This window comes from Temnothorax longispinosus, chromosome 9 (assembly GCF_030848805.1).
Source record: "Temnothorax longispinosus isolate EJ_2023e chromosome 9, Tlon_JGU_v1, whole genome shotgun sequence".
NCBI classification, from domain to species: domain Eukaryota; kingdom Metazoa; phylum Arthropoda; class Insecta; order Hymenoptera; family Formicidae; genus Temnothorax; species Temnothorax longispinosus.
This window is the reverse complement of record NC_092366.1, coordinates 18,246,482-18,267,012: the sequence shown is the minus strand read 5'-3', so window position 1 is coordinate 18,267,012 and position 20,531 is coordinate 18,246,482. Positions and strand designations below refer to the sequence as shown.

Sequence of the window (20,531 nt, the reverse complement as noted above, 5' to 3'; positions counted from 1 at the left end):
TCTGCATCGAGTTATGGGGCACAGGTCCTCGTAGCAGCAGCCGGCTAGCTCGTTATAGGAACGATTTAACCCCCGTTGACCCTCGCGGCTTGGCCCCGGCGGCCACCGGTGCGATATTACGCGCGCGTCGCCCTCTTTCCTTGTTCATTAAAATATGCCTCGTGCACGCACCATGCACGAGCTAAAGCCGAGTCACACGGTCGACTTTCGACAATCATTTCGGGTGAATCATCCACAATCGGTACGCCGGAAATTCACGCAAAGTGAATTACACATAACTTCTGAAAATGTCTGGAAAGGTCATGTTACATCTCTTATATTCTTCGAGTTAACAATATTATATTTAAAAAATCGATATTTATTAATTTTAATTATTTTCGGACGAACTTTAATTTGGAATGTTATCTGATCTGTTGTTTCTGCTCTCCGTTCGGTTGATGTATTATTATTTTATATTCCTCGCATATGTGAGACAACATGTGGAAAATATAAAAATATGGAGAGACAACCGCGATATCATCAATTTAAAATTTAAAGAGATAATATTTTAATTCAACTTGAAACTAAATAACTGTTCATAAATGACATACAACAATGATAAAAAAAAAAAAAAATAAAAGAGGAGAGAAACGTGAGCAATTTTTCACATCAATACGAGCTACGAGCTAAATATATACCCACAATATTTTTAATCGTTTTATTAATGTCATTGGAACCTCATTGCATTTGTGATCTCTTTATCGTTCTTTTTCTCCAGTTTTCAATTATCAAGTCTCTCCGTATTTTCCCGATCTGTTCCGTTTATCCGATAGTTTTACTCACGCTACTCGATCTTACAACGATTCGTTTCCCTTTTATTTTTCGACTATTATAAAAGAAATGAAGCGCGTGAATTTGCCTTAAGTCATGCACTCCGCTTGCGCCTACGCATAAACGCGTACGCAGAGACCGCGATGTCCGTTATTAATAAGTGCTTCGGTCAAACGATAATTAGATGGACGTTACCCTTACGGGAATTGGAGTAATTAGATTTAATTGGTGCGAAGGGGCAGCGTCCCCACCGTCTCCCGCTTCCTCGCCACTTTCACCGACTGAAGCACGCGGTCGGTGCCCCGCTATTATCTCGCCGCGGCACTGTTCTCTCTCACCACTCTATCGCGATATTAAATGGAAAATAAGGCCGACCGCAAGAACACGTTCGCATATCCCTTTTTTATTTTATTTTTTTTTACACGCTGATACTGGTGCGAACGAGGGAGGAATGCATTTAGCCGTTTAAGCACCCACTCCTCACCAAAGACATCATCTTTGATGTCAACTTTTTATGAGTATTAAATAATTTATTAGAATTATCGATAAATAAACAGTTTATCAGAATTCCTAATTTGTTAGAATTACCGATCATTTTTAGTTACGTTGATTAAAGGAAATATCAATATTATCAATATTCTTTTATAAATATAATTTAGAGATAGGTTCAAAAAAGTTACTGTCATTTCAAATAAAATTTAAATGCGTCAGTTTTTATCAGTTGCAAGTAAATATAAACATCCAGGAATTGTGTAATTTTTAAATAAATAAAAACGGTGATTAAAGTAGAACGATTAGCACACCTCATGCACTCGATTTGCATTTCCAACACGAGTTGTAGGCGCGATGTGTTCGATGCGTTACCGTATCATCGTGGATTCGCACAGTTCTTGTAGGTCTTTCAATAGAAACAACTGTCAGATAGCAAGCGCGCGTCGTAAGGCGGGCGCGGATATGTCACGATCCTTTTCTCTTTAAGCCTTTCGAGGAGATCGAGGGATGCAGCGCAATCGGTTCTAACGATCCTCACGACGACATCTGAAGCTAACGCGATCTGATTTATTGTCCCTGCCGGACCGCCTTATTAAATTTGTATCGAGGAGCGCGGCGGCGGACGCGTAACGCGAGATAAATTGCGGCACGATATAAATTTCTAAGAACTAAGTGGTAGAGAGATGGAACTCACCATGAGATTCTTCCTCTCGCTGTCCGAATATTGGATTTCAGCGGAGGCAAGAAAGTACCGAATCCCCCTCTGTCCTCGCCTCCTCCCTCTCGAAACCCTTTTCTCAACTTCTTGTCCTCACTCTCTTTTTCCATCTCCAACCTCTCTCTCTCGCCCCTCTTTATCACGCAGTTCTCAGCCAACAGCCCTCCGCACAGCTCTCTATCCTACTATCTTATCCCCTCTTTGCCTGCCTGGAGTCGATTCTCCACCACGATTCCTTTTACCCCGATACGTACGCAAACGGTAGTAGGTGCGTATCCGCGCACATTCCGAAGAGTGAGCGCATTAGCCGAAACGAAAGACTGCTGACCGTGGGTAAGAACTATTTAAATTGAAATTGAAGCTTCCATCGGCCGTCTCGACGGTTACTCCACGCTGCTTCCTCTTATCCTCCGTCATGCCGTTCGATCCCCTCTAAAAGCGAGTAAGGTCTAAGTAGGAGCAACGCCTCGCACTTTGGAAATTGGCTCCTAAATCGCGGAGAGGGTGATCCTGATCACGCTAGTCCGTAAATTATCAGCCTTCGAGAATCGAGCGACTTCCTCCTTCTCCTCTTTCCCCTCGGCTCCTCACGATCTTTACGATTCCTTTTTTTTCTACCGCTTTACAGCACGACACTTTTCACGTTTATATGGCACTTCATAAGTATATCCTTTTTTCAAAAGTAGTTTGACTAAATTCGTTATCTTATTATCGACAATCAATAAAGATTTATTATTTTCTAATTCCATGTTTCATTGTATATTCTATAAATTTATTTATAGCGGTTTATATGTCAGCGGCTTATTAAATTCCAACGTCATCAAATTAATTCGAACGAAGTTTTATGTTAAACTCTAATTAATTGATATAGACAATTCTAATAATGTCCTTATGCAATGTTAATAGTTGTTTAAATTTCAATGTTATTTTTTGTGCAATCAATCTACTACGTTCTTTTGTCGATATTTTGAAATCAAAGCAATTGATAATTTACAAACCAATTAAATAGAATAAAATATTTGGATATAAAATACTCATTCCACTGTCAAACGGCATAATGTTGCAGCTGATTGATACAATTTTACGGGATTATCGTGTGCTTAATTGCAATTATCTGCTTCCAAGAATATATGGGCACCACAGTCGGCGAGCGATGACACGTTAACTTATTATTTCGTCCGGTAATCCTCCCACGTGCCTCCTCCGTGCCCTCGTGGGCGCGGCGAGCTCGTATAGCTTCTTATAGAGTCCACACAATGAGTTACTCGACCGACGGCCTGTATATTAAATTTTTCTGCACCTGCCCATGAATACACACTCGCTTAGGGCTCGCTGCCGCAACCTTAATCCAACACTGTTCTTATCCTCCTTTGAATCACCTCTTTCGTCCCGCGTGAGTTTCGCGTTCGCCACTGTTCTTCCATCGTCGTTCGCCTTCATTGTCTCTCCTCGCTCTTCCTGAGCTTCTTCGCGGCGATAAACAGGAGTCCCGCATGACTGCAACCTTCGAGCATCCCATAAGTTCATATTGTATATGTCCGCGAGAGGGTAGACTGAAAATACCGCCTTCTTATTAATAATGTCGAAGCCCGACTGTTGCCTGCCCGGCACGGGCTATATATAATTAATTGCTTGCATGAAAATAACATACAAATTATTTCGACCAATCGATTCCTTTCGGTCAATTCCTCGAGGCGCTATATCGCGACGAATGGGAACGGTCATGCGGCTTAAAAAGAGATGAATATGTAGTTTCTGCTAGTTGTTATTTCAGGGCATTCGAAAAATAACTTCAGAAATAGAATAAATAACGTAAAAGGTATATCTTCGGGACATATTACGCTGAGAAGCGAAGTACTAAAATCTTGCGGAGAATACCGGATTAGCTTTCCATATTTGATCATCCTATTTCGTGCCCCAATTAGTCGGGGCACTAATTTACAGCTGGCAGCGCGGTTATACATCTACATACTGGAGGTCGGGACAATGCACTGTGCGAACTGCTGAAGACTAGCTCCTTGAATTTACCACTGTTCTGTAATCTGGCGCAAATTCCTTAACTATTCCTGTCAACATTTCACTCTATATTTCGCCCATTTTTCAGTGCCGATATAATGAAAAGGTCAATATACTGAATTGAAAAATAATTACTTACTGTCTATATTTCGATCTTCTATCGAATCCATTTCTGAGATTTTTCTAACTTTACATCGAGAAGCGTTAAAAAAAAGAAACAAGTAACTAACAATAAGAAATCCAGAATATCGATAAAAGACATTTAAAACACCTCGATTTAACTTTGTTATATTTACCGAAATTTGCGCACTGCTTGAAAAATTCACACGAATCTATAACTTTCTTTCGAATAAAGACCAAGTCAATGTTCGCATATAGCAACGTATAACCGTTGTATCCTCGAGAGCGGATGGCGGTAAGTGAAATCTTGACCACTTTCCAAGGATGAGAGCGCTCCAATAAGCCGAGGATCGACCATGTGTGTGTATGTTGGCACGGTCTATTTAGTTTATCGTGACGGGCAGCTCCTACATTTATGCGCTCCATTCGCCCTTTCCGTGCAGGGATGGACCATGACCTGTCGCAGCCCGAGCTTAACAATTTTTGAATGTCTCTATAGCTATACACAAGCAAGGAGGTGTGCTTTGGTGCTTTACCCAATATATATATATCTAAAAACTAGCAAGTTTTTTTAAATAAACTTATTATCTGCGTGGCCTCTTGAAAGCATAAGACAGAAGCCTTGACATTTAATATAATGCGTAATTAAAACGTCAAATTTAACAGTCACAACATAACCGAATTAGAATTCGGGTTTGATTTAGCTCTAACAAATTTAGACTAGATATTCTTTTCATATCTCCTCAGTTTTCAGTTAATTTATTAAGAAATTTCCAGTACAATTCAGAGCACGATAATATTTAAGAATACACGAACATATATAATATTCAGTATAAATCGATTAAGTTTTGTGTTATTATCAAATTACTAGATATTTAAATATTTCTTGTATTACAACTCTAATATTTTTACATTTGATTAGATTTTAAATTTATAATTTATGTTAAAGTTACAACAGAATTAAATAATAAATAATGTTTCCTTAATTATTTCACGTAATAGTATTATTAAACACAAAGATCCAGCTTGACCGTAAGACTTATTTCTATCTACTTGTATACTTATATTTTATTTTAGCATTAGACTAGAATAAAACTAGACTAGACACTATCAGAGATTTGATTCGAATTCATACGATTAAATAATGCATTTCGTTTAATAATGAATTTCGTTAGTTACTCTCATTATAGATAGAAAAAAAATTGTTTTTTATTTATTACTTACGACTTGAAAATTATTAATGTTCCGATACTTTTAACAAGATATCTTGGTACTTCTAAAATTTTTTTATTTATAAAAAAACGGATATAAAATTTATATAGAATTCAACGATTCGATTTAAAAACATCCTACAAGATCCATCCTTATTTTCATTTCTTTCTTCGTAAAAAGACCTACAGAAGGTTGTGCGATAGCGCGGCCGGCTGAACGTATCCCGGATCAAATTATCCTGATTCTATTTAATTTCGACGGAACCGTATAAAATATAAGAGGGTTCTCGAGATCAGAGGTCGATCGATGAAGAGGTCGCGCCGAAGGGCGGAAACGAGTGTCGTGGAAATGCTTATCGTCGCCTTCTGCCGATCCTCTCGTGACGCATAACCGTCATTCGATCTCGCACGGGTCTCCTGCGGTCATTCGATCATAAGTTTCTTCGCGCTGACAACGATCAAGGTCGCAAACCCTCGGACCAATCTTACCCAAAGCTACTGTTATGAGAGCGATACAATTTGTAAGATGAATTTCTTGTTAGCGTCAGCAATCGACGATAATATGGTTTTGGAGATTCTTTTTTATTGTTCGAAAAATGTTTAGTATAATTAATTACACACTAATCTAACGATATTAGAGTATAGGTGTAATACGATTATTCTTAATTTGTAATACGTATATTTTTATCGACGTTAAATTATACAAAACATCTCGAAATTGTTCTTTAATTTTAATTAATCGTACTTTAATAATGACGATTAGTCTCTAAAATCTCAGAAAATCTTGAGATTTTGGAGACTAATCGTCATTATTAAAGTACGATTAATTAAAATTAAAGAACAGTTTCATCAAAATTAGTCACAATAATATCGTGAGTTGGCTGTGAACATGCTGATAATCGCGATCATCCATTATTAATTTTTGCAGTCTAGATATTAATTTTATTAATTTAATGATTGTAGTTGGTTTTACCTTTTGGTTTCTTACGTAATGTACTACGTACATTATAGCAATCAGCTATTCGAACAAATTGATTAGTAAGTTTTATTATACAATTTATCTAATTCTGCTTATTATATACACTAAAAAATATCCTATATATTTAGATTCAAGAAAATATTTATTTAGATAGTGCCAATAACTTATTTACTTAATATAATCACGTATTTATTTAGAAAATTAGATATCTTTACTTAAATTAAGTAAAAATATCTAATTCTAAATAAATATGTGTATTCTATTAAGTAAATAAGTCATTGGCACTATCTAAATAAATATTTTCTTGGATCTAAATATTTTTTTTTTTTTAGTGTAAACATATTACAGATAAACTTTCTTATTATATCTGGAAATAATATCTTTTTTATGAAAATTACAATATATTATTGTTTTATGAAATACCTTATCTGTGAAATATTTTATCTTTTCTTTATTTATATCCGAGATCAAATTCTACAAATTTTCAGCAATTTATGCACCTTGTAATTACTATTTTGTTGCAAAAGAGGCACCATTAATGTGACAATAAATTATTAAGCTGATTGTCAATGGTGCATTAATAACGATAAGCATTATTTTAGGAGCTTTCTACATATGTATTCTTGTACACAGTAAGTCGGCCGGAAGGTAGAATGGAGAATGGAGGTATATATATTCCGGAGTTAAATATTCCTAATCCGTTTTAGCCATCCATTTCAAGATACACATATAATCGCTTTGTGAAATGTTATATTCATCTAAGTATATTTGCAGATTCGTTACTTCAGATTAAAATAACATAATTTATTCACCCTGACATGTTGTGCTATAACAATCGCAACATCACGTAAATTTGCCAACTAAAAATATATATTCGTATTACAAAGTGAACATTGTTTAAATTAATAAATTTGTTAAGTACTATTATAGTATTGTACGATGGTTGCGTAACAATCCGTAGAAATACGGACAATTTTATGTGGTGAATTACGATTTTAAATAACTTGGACAATTCTGCTTAACTATACATTTGTCTGCGCACTGTATTATATTTATCGCGGATTTCGTCACGATGCTACAAATGTAAATTTAGCAATGCAGTAACTTAAATTAATTTCCACCATATTATTCGCTCTTTTCGATTAACAATCGCGAGATACGCGCGATTATCACGAATTGTAGTATCGAGCGAAATCGATTTCCTCTCGCTTTAGGCAATGGTAAATTTGTCGACTTATGTTGACAAATTGAACGACGTGTAAACAAATTAAGTCACGAAGCGTCGAATCCTGTCGGTGGGATGTAACGCAGAAGGAAGTGGGGCGGGAGGGTCGTCGGAGAGAAAAACGAGAGGAGAAGTGACGGGGATTTCCAAACCCGGGCTTAAAGTCAATAAGGGAGAGAACCCGACGTGATGAGGCGAGAAAAAGACCTTTCATAAAAGTTTCGAAAAAGTTTCGATAAGTCGCAGCTCGCGCGAACAGTAGTACGAAAGACTTCTGTGCGCTTATAGGCAATTTTACCCGACTATTCTCGAATTCGAATCCTAGTATTAGTTTTACTACTGGCAGGCGAACTAAAAGTGGCCATCAGATGTTACTGATTCCCGGAGATACGCGGTAAATGAATAAATAAACTCACGAAGGATTACGTCCGTTGACATTGCCTTTAAACATTTGGCGACGAATACAAGAAATTGTACATTTAACTCGATTATCTTTCGTATTTTCGATGGTATTTAATTGTAATAGGGTTGGTAGAACATTAAATTTAATATACACCATCAAATAGGTGCGCAGTATCTTTACATTGGAATTACACCTAATGAAAGTTTTCCAACGTGGCATTAAACTTTGAATCGTTAACTGCGTAAGTTTCTTTCGCTATCTATGCAATGTTACTCTTTTTAAAGCAATTTTCGCAACGTAAAGAAGGTCATAAAAGAGAAGCTTCTCTCTCGCATTGAGATATAAATTACATTTAGCTGCGCCTGCAGGGATATAATCACGTTTTGGCATCCGATGAGGCGCATTTGCGAGGCTGCACGTTTAAGGACGATTTCGGCAACGTCTTGCTTAGGAACGGCCGTAAAGATGCGCGTCTCATTCACCTTGGTGAAGTAAACGAATCAAGGGGAACAAGGGGGAGACGAACGTTCGGGGCAGGAAGTAAGGGGAGCGTTAATGGGGGAACGAGGGGGCAGATGACAGAACAGCGCGAGAAGGGTGGCTGAAGTAGGGAATGCGTAGCAATCGACGCTGCAAATTATCTGCAATTATCCCATCTATATCGCTCGTTCGAGTTCTCGGCTACAGACAGACATAATGCTAGGCACACTTGTACACTATGCTAGCGTGTGCATACCAGAAACTCCAATCCTAAGAATGAAACGAGATTGTCTTGGAAATGCGAGGGTAGATTTCAATGATGACAAATTGCAAATTATGGCAAATTACTTGAGAGAATTCCGATTTACATCCTTTCTTCTTCTATATTTTTATTTACATACATTATTTGTAATATATATAATGTTTATTATTACAATTTGTAATTTTTCATAAAAATCTCTTAAAAATCTTGAAAATTTTATTTCTTCTTTGTTAGCTGCTTAATAGCACACGATGTACGCGCATAGTTCTGTATTATTTATGTGTACCTAAGTATTTATAATGAACGATCGTCTGTGCTATCCTGTTGTGTTTAAGGGATTTTATATTCTAGCGTACGTAATAAATTACATCTCTCTCTCTCTCTCTCTCTCTCTCTCTCTTTTTCTCTTTCTCTCACTTTCTCTCGCTAATTGCTACTTGTAACTCTGCGTTTATCGTTATCGTATTCGGAACGTTGTGCTTTATCGCAGTACTTGTTAACTTGAAACTTTCTTGGTAGTCGCGATATTTAAATCACGGTTGAAAGAAAGATTATCTTGCGTGTCGATCAAATTATTTCCATTTCGCGACCATGCAGTTGTAAAGTCATATTTTACAATACTTTATTTACTTGATATAAACTTATAGTAGAAACAAATGTGAAACATGCATTATGATTTTAATCTAATTTTACAATTAGAAGCAGATCCTATAATTTGCCACGTGTGCATCTGACAACAATAGCAATTATTCGCAATTTTGTTCTTTTACATCGATCACTGAAGCGAATACCTAATTATAGACAAGCGTAGATAGGTATGATTATAGAGTGCATTTTCTTCGCTCCCTTAACAACGATGAAAACGTGTAGTAAAACGCGCGTATCTATATCGGAGGACGAAGCGGAACTTCATCGCTTCATCGAAAAGTTTCTGAAGATAGCGAGGAAGGAACTCGACGACAAATCGTTCTATATTATTCGGCGATGCACTCGCTCGAATTCCTTCCGTTAAAAGCTCTTTTCGCCATTGCGACGTCGGTCGCCGGTTTTGTCGGAGGCTTCGTACGTACGCGGGAAATATCTCGCGGGTGTCGACTATCTCGGGAGTCGACTTAAGTTTCCCCGTGAAAAGCGAACGCGTTCCACGAATTCCGCGATGGAAGAGTGGATCGACAGCCCCGAAATACGCCGTCGCGGTTTATGATGAACCGTTTTCGGGCTCTTTCGCGACGGGGCGGATAACGTCGTTTACGACAGGGAACGACGACGGGAGGGACGACGACAGGGGCGATCAAAATTATCCGCCCGATCGAGCGTGAAAATGCCTCTGTGCGACTTCGCAGGATCGAGGTTTACGTTTGAATTTAATGGAAATTTCATCTCACCTTTATTGTTCGAGCGTATATCAAGCATGTGCTTTGACTTTAGACAATTATCTCAGTGACAGACTGTGAGAATCCCATCTTATCCACATTTCAGGACAAATATTTATAGATAAGATTAAAGATAATTAACAAAACATAACGTCAAGTTCTAGAACACCTCTCGATAAAACGGTCTATATTATATTTTAAGAGACAGACAGTTGTGCAGATAAGACTACAAATAGCTATAAAATCAACCCCATACTATCCCTGGAACGTCGATCGATAAAAAGATCGCTCCTTGCATTATATATTCGCATTAAAACGATTTAATGGTCGACTTATCCACGCGATGAATCACACCTCGCGCGAATTGCGCATACGTAATTGCTCACGCCTATCTCATTGGACGCGGTGGATTTAAGCCGTACCATCAAATCGAGTCGAGCATGTGGCGTTAAGTGCTTAAGATGTTACGCATGGGACGATAAAACGTGCGCATATCATGCGGCTATAAATGTCACGCGTGCGTCTATAAAGTCGACCGCCCCGTAAGAACACGCTTTTATTCGATAATATCTGCGGCGATAAAAGCAGGATAATATGGATTGTCCGGTTTATCTGTTCTGTGACACGGAGATACAAGGGCGGAGATACACGCAACGCTTTCTAAGAGATCACGCGGAAGATCTTCAATGTAGTTCTTGTAAGTGTCGCTGTACATGACGGTCGAATAATAATTTTCTAACAATAATTTTCTTCTCGAAGGACTTTCGCGGTATTATTGTACATATATTAGAATGAAACGTATCCGTCGCGTTAGAATTACGGCTTACCGCCTCCACCTCCCCGCCATTAACTTTGTTATATTTCTTCGGAGGTTATACCGGGGGGGGCTGCTTTATAGGTAATAACACGATCGCAGGTTATGCTCTCGTATTTTATGGGCGAGCTCTGTCTATATTATCGCTCGGTAGCGTTCGGTCTCTTCAGAGTTTCGCTCGTGGATTTTCTCGAGCAACTGTGATATCGGTTTAAAATCGACTGTGGATTCGCCGCTGGACGATATTCCGTTGCATCGGGGAGAACAGCCGCGCGACGAGAAACACCGGGGGTACGTATTTGCCATAAAAACGCGACGAGCGGAGTGCGAATATCAAAGTTAAACTAATCAAACGGAACGTACATTTCCGATGTGAAAATGATGTTGGAAGAACGGGGAAGGAAAATTCCTCCGCGCGCGCGGCCAACTTTTTTCCCGTAATATCGTCGCGTTATTAGCGGATCGACTTTTCGCACCAGGGACGAAGTTCCATTGGTGCTCCCGCGTCTCTTCCCATCGGTATTCTTAACACGTTTGCGAAATATGCACGGGCACCAGCCGGAAATAACGCAAGGCGTGTCGCCGCTCTCCAGCCTGTTAGGGATATCAGCGGTGTATTTGGAGACGATCGTCGTCGTCGTCGTCGTCGTCGTCGACACCTTTGCACCCGAGCGACGTGCAAATTCTATCGTCCCGCCGTTTCTATGCTCTCCGACGTGCTCGTGCGGCGATAAGGGGCCCAGTCGTGATATAAATTCGCGACGGGATTAAGGGACGATCGGTCTAACGAGCGCAGCCGGCCCACAGTTGGGATCAGGAGTTCACCGAATGGCGAAACCGCACGGTAATTTACCCGAATAATAGCCGCTGGTACACCGCGACGTCCACCCCCCCCCCTTCTCGCTCGCCTCGCCAATTTCCGTCACCATTCTCTTTCTCTCTTTTTTTCTCCCTTCCTTTCTCCTTCCCTTCGAAAATCCAAAAATAGTACTTGATATAATATCTTTTATCGCTTCGTACTTCCAAATCTAGTCGATAATGATAAAGAGAAACAAAAAAAAAAAAAAAAAAAATTTAAATACAAAAGTAAAAAGGGTTAAAACTAACACTTTCGCTATCGCGCTAGATTCTAAAAACTTTTGCCACATTGTGCCGTCTATTTAAGTTGCTTTAAAATATATATCTGATACACGATGTATAAAATATAAAAATATAAAATATAAAAATCTCAAATCATATGTATTATTTATAGTATTATGGTACTTTCTAACAATATCCGATAAGTTATTTTTTAGGGGGGGGATATAGAATGTAAAGTTGAATCTATCACATATGACATCGATGTATCATATAAGAATAATAATGAGATTAAATATATGTCTGTTATACACATAGAAACGTCAGCAATCTTTTTTCTACATATGATCGCTACACTTTATGTCTTTTATTGATTCTTGTTAATGTAAACGGGAAACGTTTTAAATAATAGCACAGTTGACAGCCGAATCGACAGAGAGTTTCTGCATACTAACAGAGAGATAAACCGTTCAATAACATATGACGCCGTTCCGAATACAAATTATAGCGGATTCTATATCTTTCGGCCAGCTTTTCATTCGCCACTCATCATGCTTATCTCCTCTTCTCCCCTTGTGGAAAAAAAGTTAAGATCACCATTTCGCGCTTCGCGCCTCTTTCACACACGTCACACATACACAGAGCGCAGCATCCGCCGAGTAGAATGCTGCACGTAGGCACGCGAGAAAATACAGGAGCACGGCGGCGCGGCGGTGCGCCACATGGGAAATTCTGGCAAGCATTAACTGTACCTCATCCTCCGGTTGCTCACGAATGCGCCAGGCATCGTCGTCCATGAGCATCCGCGATATAAAGTACCGCCGGCCAGTCGTACACGGCGCATATCTATGTAGGTCCGCACGCCGCGTGCACACGCTGTCCTGTATCATGTTAATCACCGTACGCCGAACACGCGCCCAAGTATAATTCGATATACTCCGAATGCCCTTAATAATTTCGCCGCCCGGAGCGAAACGTTTCACGTCTCGCGGAGATGATAACGCTTACATTCGCGCGAAACGTGGCGACACGCCGCGCGATGCTCTTTACAGAACAAAACAGCGAGAGAGAAAGAGGGAGAGAGAGAGAGAGAGAGAGAGATATGAACTTTTGAACTGAATTGTTACAAAGTAAAAATCTTCCCCCGAGAAGGCGCGATGTAATTTTACGAGCGTGAACGACGTGCCCCCGACTGCGGACACATTACTCAGTCTCGCGTTGGCGTGTAAGATCCTGAATGCGCCGCTGGGGTAAAACGGTGGCGTCCCAATAGAGTAATATGATGTGATATAAAGTAATTTTGTAGCTATTATGTGTGCAAAAGTGTGTGCCCGCTATGAGTGCGCGACGTCGAGGGATCCCGGGTGCTTTATGCGACCGACGGCTCTCGCGAGACCGTGCATATTTTTACATTTTTCGTCAAGCGGCCGCCGAGCGCGAACGAGCGCAAAATGCGATTTAATGGACGAGCGAACGTATCGCTTCTCTCTTTCCTTCTCTTTTTTTTCGCTCGTGTGCTATCTGTCTCGTGCATACCGGCGGAAAACTTAACGTCGCGGGTTGGCTTACTTCGTGCTGCACGTACTTAGCGCGATCTCTCGCGGATTTCGCGTTGGGTCGCGCCTGCTCTCCTCGCGGCAAAGTGAAAATATATTTTTCACCTCGCGCCGTCGCTGCGCGATCTCTGAGAAGCTAATAATTCATCTATGTCGTAGATACGTCTTTTCGGTAGATGCTAGATGTGCTTTTAATGCGTTTACCGCCGCCGGATCAATGCGAGGCGTGTTGGCCTCAACTCCCTCCCTCTCTCCCTCCCTCTCTCCCTCCCTCTCTCCCTCCTTCTCTCTCTCTCTCTTTCTCTCTCTTTCTTTCTTTCTTTCCCCCCTCGCTTTTCTTCCCTCTCGTGCGATACCTCTTTCCTGTGCTGATTGGAAACCGGATACCCAATCCAGGTTAAATCAATAATAACTTTTACTTTAAAGTTGCTACGTTAGCGGTGTCTACTATTTTCCACAAGTTGGAATCGAAGGACCCCGAGGGCGGTGCCGCGACGTTGCAGAACTTTGCGAACGCATATCGTTTTCCAAGTGGGCACGATGCAAGAAATCGCGTCCCTCCGAAAGTGCTTTTGTCCCCGGTGAAAATTAATTTCGCTCTGGCCGCGGAGAGAAAGAAAGAAGAGAAAGGGAGAAAGAGAAAGCTAGTCTCTATTGTCGCGCTGTTCCGCTAATCAAGCGGAAGTAAACTTCATGAAAATTAACCCGATTCGTTCTCGCGTTTAAAGAACGTTTCAACAGATTACATTCGTGGGAGAATGGTCGCGAGTTCACGGCTAGTATCCCAACGAGATATTTAAAAGAAAGCGCGTTTTTATTTCCTTATTTAGGGAATACCTCTTATAATCGCCGGCGATTTATTCGATACGAAAGCGAATCCTCGGTTGTTCTCGTTATCGCGCCGCTCTTCTTCACCCCGGGAATACAACTGGTCGCGCGATACCGGGCGCCGGGCTCTATTTTATCAGAGATCACGTTAATCACCCAAACTCCCCCATCTCTCTCTCTCTCTCTCTCTCTCTCTCTCTCTCTCTCTCTTCGTGCCCGTTGTAAACGGCACTCAAATTGTTATTCGACGAGATTCCAGGGCGCAACGGGAGGGAGAGGCAGCAACCGTAAGCCGTTACCGTGGCGAGGCATCTCGGCGGTGGTATCGCAGCCGCTTTCGCGGTAGCTCGAAAGTTATTCGGCTCACCGTGCAAACTAATAACGACGTTTAAAAGCTCTAATATTTCCCGCCGCAGAGCTCGCCTCGCGGAGAGGCTGCCAGGTGAGGAAAGGGGACGAGGAGGGGCGGAGGGACGCGGTTGCGACGAGCGGTCAGGGGATGAAGGCGGAAGGGGAACGGAAAAGAGCGAGCGGGCCTTTCGTACGCGGAAACTTTAGATCTTATAAGAAAAGTTACCGCTCTCCGCCACGCCGTGTTCGCCCGGGCTCTTCTATCTCCCGTACACCGGGCGATTCTCCTTTTCTACCGCTCTCCCTCTTACACGCAACCCTCTTTTGCAACCCTTCTCCTCTCTCCCTCATTCCTTTCTCTCTCTCTTTTAGTCCAGCGGCATCGCCGTGGGCGCTAGTAGCACCTTCACCGAGTTTCTCTCTCCCTCGCGAGACTGGCTAGCGGCCCAGATCCCCGCTGTCCTCCTACGCCTCCGTCACCCTCTCTACCCGTTCTCCGGATATAATACACCTTTAATTTCCGGATTATAAAGTCCCGCTTGACGCGCCGCGGTTAATTTACCGGGCGCGATCCTATGAGTTTATATACGTACACAATGCATATGTACGCGCGTGTGCCCACGTACACTTATAGGTGCGAATGTTGTAAGGGTATAGGTAGGACTATGCAGCTTTTGAGATACGGCATTCTTTTCTCGCGTTTTCCTTCCACGTTAGGATTTCCCAGATACATTCTTATTGTCTACGGAAGTCATGCGTGGAACGTTTTTGCGTTCGAATAGCGCGTCCGAGTGTCGTGAGGCGTTTCAGAATTTTAATCCGAGTTTCAGTTACCAAGGTATCCAAGTTGAGAACTCGAAAGTTCCGAGGGACAGAGCAGGTCGCCCAATGAAATTTTCACTGAGAAAAGGGTCGTCTACAAATTCATCAGAGAACACGCCGCCAAGGTTTAATACAAGCTTATGAAATATTCCGTAGCACGAAAAAGTTATAAGTGCGAAATGAGGATAACACGTACAGACCATAGCGTCTCGGTATATAAGGTATCCTTCGTAATTCTTTCAAGGCATCCACGGATTCTTTGATCAACTTGAAATCTACTTTTTCGAAGTCCACTTTCTTGGCGTCTACTTAGAGAAAATCTGATTGAACACCATCTTGTTTCATATCCTGTTAACAATGAACTCTAAAAATATTTTTGGAACAAAGTTTCGAATTAATATCCTGTCTTCCAAAGGAAAGACGTAGGAACGCGAGGACTGAACTTACAAACTTCAACAACGTGCGCGTAATTGTCATGGCTCTATAATGCCTCACGGTGTTACTCGCAATTATTATAACAAATTTACGAATTGTAACATAATTATTATAACAGATAGCCCGTACGTGGATAATAATTTAAATAGAGGTAACTACGATATGCTGGGCAAAGTAAGTTGGCATAGTTGGCTTGGATTATTAATGTCCCTCCCTGGGGAAGGATGTAAGACGGCCGCGCGCGAGCGCGCGATTTCTCTGTTATCGCGAGACCGGCGGGTGCCGAGAGCGTCTCAAAAACGAGGGCGAAGAAGAAGAAGAAGAAGCGTAACCCGCCTGGTCAAGGAGCCGAAAGTTCGTCGGGCGTGGCTTCGACGGCGGTATAAACTCCAGCGGCGGGTAAGGGGAGGAGGAAAGAGAAACACTTTTATCGAGCGTCGACACTCGGCGAACTTAGCTAAGATAGAAGAACTCTCGGGAACTCGACGCGCGAACTTCGACCATTTAATGCACCCACCAATGTACATATGCAACTAGGTGCAGTAACGACGAAGACGCCGCGGCTCGTGGTAATAATGTCTGTCCCGCGGGAAGACCGCGACGTCGCATGTAGATACGTCGAGCCCGTTTTCCATAACGATTTGCTAGCACGTGCAAACACGCGACGTATTCGCGCTATCGGGGGAGAATCAATTATTCGCGCTTCAAATATTTTGCGTCGCCGCCCGGAAACATTTCTTCGTGTTTTTTTTTTTTTGCCAACTCAACCTGTCGTCACCACCCGTCTAGCTTTGTGGAGATTTCTGTTTAATTACGAATGTCGTGTAACGACGGAATTGGAATTAACTAATATACCGCCTCTTAACAAACATTGAATCAGTCGAGAGGACGATTCGTGACGTTCCATTTATCCCGCAGTCGCAAGCGACCGCGCACGATCGAAGCTTGTACGCCCCGAGTTTGCCTAGCGTCGCAATTCGCATTTCGCGTTCGCAATCCTTTCTGCCGTTCAGATCGACGGTATCAGGCAAAAAAGATATCAACTGAATATTTGCGGCGGCTATATATATGGCGAACGTGTAGAGCGTGGCGTGTGTTTTCCTCGGCACCGGGGTGTGTAAGTATATCGCCGTTCGCTCGAGTTGTTCGCTTTCCCGTTTCCTGTTTAACATACGTCGGAACTGCCCGGGTCTTATTATTCTATACGTGGCGCCGCGGGCAAAGGGGTCGAAGGCACGAAGACAGGTCGGTTGGAATGTGTCAGCAGCCAGCGTGGCGTGGCACGTTGAGAAAAAGATCGGGTCGCGCGCTGCTAACGGGTGCCTCGATGCGCTTATTTGACACTTCGAGCGACAAACGGCCACCTTATTACCTTCCCATCGTCGTGTCGTCGTCGTTGTCGTCGTCAGCGACGGCAGCGGCGGCGGCGTCTCCCTGTCGTGAAAGGTTCCCACTGATCGATTTCTGGAATTTTCCCTTCACGTACAGCAGAGTGAGGAATTCGAGCGAAAAATAAATTTCATCCGGTACTTTGCGCCAGATATTTTCTCCCATCTATGTCACGCTGTCATTTGTTCGGCAGGTTGATTCCTTCCTGTTAACGTACAAGTTTATATAAGTATGTTAGCGCATCAATAGCCTTTTTTTATTAGTCTTTCTTTTTCAAAAATTGCAAAGAAATTCTATCGCTGGCAGAGATATATATTTTTAAAAATATATCTGCTTCAGGTATAAAAGGATTAATTGGACAGATCTCGGTCAGGATGTTATATTCACGGTAGGCTCTAAAACCGTGAATGACCCTTAGTTTGAACCCGTTAGAAATACCTATGTTGCTTTTATTTATCCGGTTTTTTTCATTTTCAATGACTTCGCGCACGCTATTGAGTGCGCGATATCGACTCCCATACAAATCGTTTTAAACTACGACTTTGATCAGTGCACTTTGTTGATGTTTAAAAAAGAGAGATATAGCCGTGCTTCGTGAGATAACGTATCTCTTTAAAGAAGTTATCGAGATAATAAATCTCTACGGGAATAGGAAGCTCTCGAGGTACGACCTAATGCGCATTCAGCCGGTCGGCTGCTCGCGAAATGTCCTTCAGTATTATTTATCGCGAAGATAATTCATCGCCAGACTTTGTTAATATAATAGCTTATTTGCATGGTGTTTTTGGAAAGGCGCCAAGTGGCGCTTACGAGCTGGATTGGGCCGGGTTATCAAACTGACGAAGTCGGATATACAATAATAAATTGTCGGATCGTCGTGTGAATGATAGAATAGAACCGGGTAAAAGTTTCGCGCGGATCGTCGACGCGAGGTTCAAATAATTGCGGATTGACGAACGGGCTTAATGAATTTTCACGAATGCGCCGATTCCGTATTCTCGTACGTAATAGCGTCTCTAATAAGTATTGCTTTAATTACGTATGCAAGAGGCGTTGCATATCCGCGCGCACAATCTCGACTCGCGAGGTCGCAGAAATTTCTCCGTCGATCGTGGAACTGATTAACTCATAATTGCTACCGCGGCCGAAGGCTGAATACACGATCATCTCAAATGTATGCGTGGCGTTCTACTTTTCTCCCTGAAAAGTTGTACAAATATATAATTAAAATCAATGAACCGAAAAAACCGACGAACATTTTTTATTTAGATAGATCCTACGGTAAATAGCGAAAATGATACGCGCCAAGCTTTTCAAAACGTTTGGGTCAAATGAGCTATTGGATGTATTAGTACAACCTTTCAGCAAAATACTGCAAACGCAGAATTTTGCACATTTGACTGACTATCGTTTATATTATTTTAGGAGAGTTTACCTTGTAACGTATATAACGTTCGCGTTACTTTTCTGTCGCAATAACTGCCGTCGAAACGATTGCGCTGAAAATAACTGGCTGTCGAAATTTCCTCGCTCGGAAATTATCTTTGAATAACAATTTTGTGGATTGCCAGACTACCGCACAGCGGTTGCCTTGGGATTGGTTAACTTCGAGTTAGATCTACGACGAGTTTAACCGGCGTCGGTTACACCATGTTACACAGTGGGAGCGGGTTAGTTTCGGATTTAGTAACAAGTTATGCGTCACTTAATTCCGGATGTTAATAGCCGCTAACTTTCTATTATTCATCTATGTATAATTAGTCGGGACTGTGATTTATTCCGGTGTAGATTGAGTAATCTAATGCGCCGTTATTCGCCAATTACCGAGACTCCGAGTGTCGGAATTTCGATGAGAATTTCATGAGCGGAGCGCCCACAAATTTTCCGACAACGCGTATAAAATTTTCGCGCGACTTTTGCTCCGACCGTTTCCCTCTTTTGCTGACAAAATATGATCTGAGGACGAGAGAATCGAGGTGTTCTCAGCCTTATTATCCATTTCATCACAAACGGCACTCGCGAATCCCGATAGATCGCGTCGGCCCATCGAATTACGTTTGATCCGCCGTGCAAGAGTACAATAACGTCCTCTGTAATCAGCGACGGGTCGATTCGGTTCATTGATCGTTCGCGAGACCGGTGATTGGCCGATTTGGGGACTAATTAATTAATAGGTGCTCCGCGCCGTATTCATCTCTTCCGTATCGTACCGTTGGCGTCGCTCCCCTAACCATGCCGTGAGCGATCAAGTGCAGAGTGTGCATTCGATTGCGGGCGATGCTTTAACCGCTATTCAAGGCTGATGCAGTTTCGATATCGCCTCGCGTGCCACTTTGTATCGTCGACTGATCGACCGCCGATTCAGTGGATTCCACGATTTCAAGAACGTGCATGCGTGTATTCCGCGCTTCGATTTTGCTACGGTCGACTCGTTCGACCAATCCGCGAAAATGGTGGACGTGTTTTCTCTCTCATCAAAGCTGCCTGCGCGTATTTACACTCCCGGTCTCGATATGGCCATATCTTTGTTTAACAGCGGCGCGTACTATACCTTTGATACAAAATCCTAGGATTGAAAATATAGTAATCGAATTTGATTCACGTATATTTTCAGATTTTCACGAGTCTCCTGCGGATGGATTCGTCGATCGGATATGACGGCAGCAATGGCGAGTGGTGAGTGAATTTATTTATCGTACCTGCATGATTATTTATTTACTTTCCTTTGGTGTATTTATCCAAGAGCAGTAGCGCCACGATATAAGCGCATTCAAAAACAAAATAATTCTGGCAACTGTATATATTATAATTCTGAAATTTAAACACCCACCCCAACTGCTTTCATAACGTCATGAGACCGGAAATTATCAAAAATATAATCACGGCAAAAAAATGTTAATAATTAAATAATTATTTATAAACAGAATCCTCATTGATTAACAGCGCGCCGGAACATATACGCGTTGCGCGAAGGATTCTGATCCCTTCCGTTTTCATACTGCTTCCGTACACCGGGGCTGAGTTGTCACACCCAGTATATCCGCTTGCAAAACGTGACAGACTTCGTTACTTCGCGGTGGCTCATAATTAGGCCATCGAGCCTATTAAAAGTTAAACGGGCTTGTTAAACACGCGGCGCGACTATTTCTGGAACTAAGAGGCGTGTACTT

At 41.8% G+C, this 20,531-nt stretch overlaps 1 long non-coding RNA gene across 1 annotated transcript in view; it reads left to right on the top strand.

Moving 5' to 3' along the window:
• LOC139819032 (uncharacterized) overlaps positions 1-20,038 on the top strand; it is a 39,657-nt gene extending 19,619 nt beyond the window's left edge. Inside the window, exon 3 of the long non-coding RNA XR_011733577.1 lies at positions 19,976-20,038. This is a non-coding gene — a long non-coding RNA (uncharacterized lncRNA). The remainder of the gene's footprint in view (positions 1-19,975) is intronic.
• Positions 20,039-20,531: the final 493 nt, after the last annotated feature.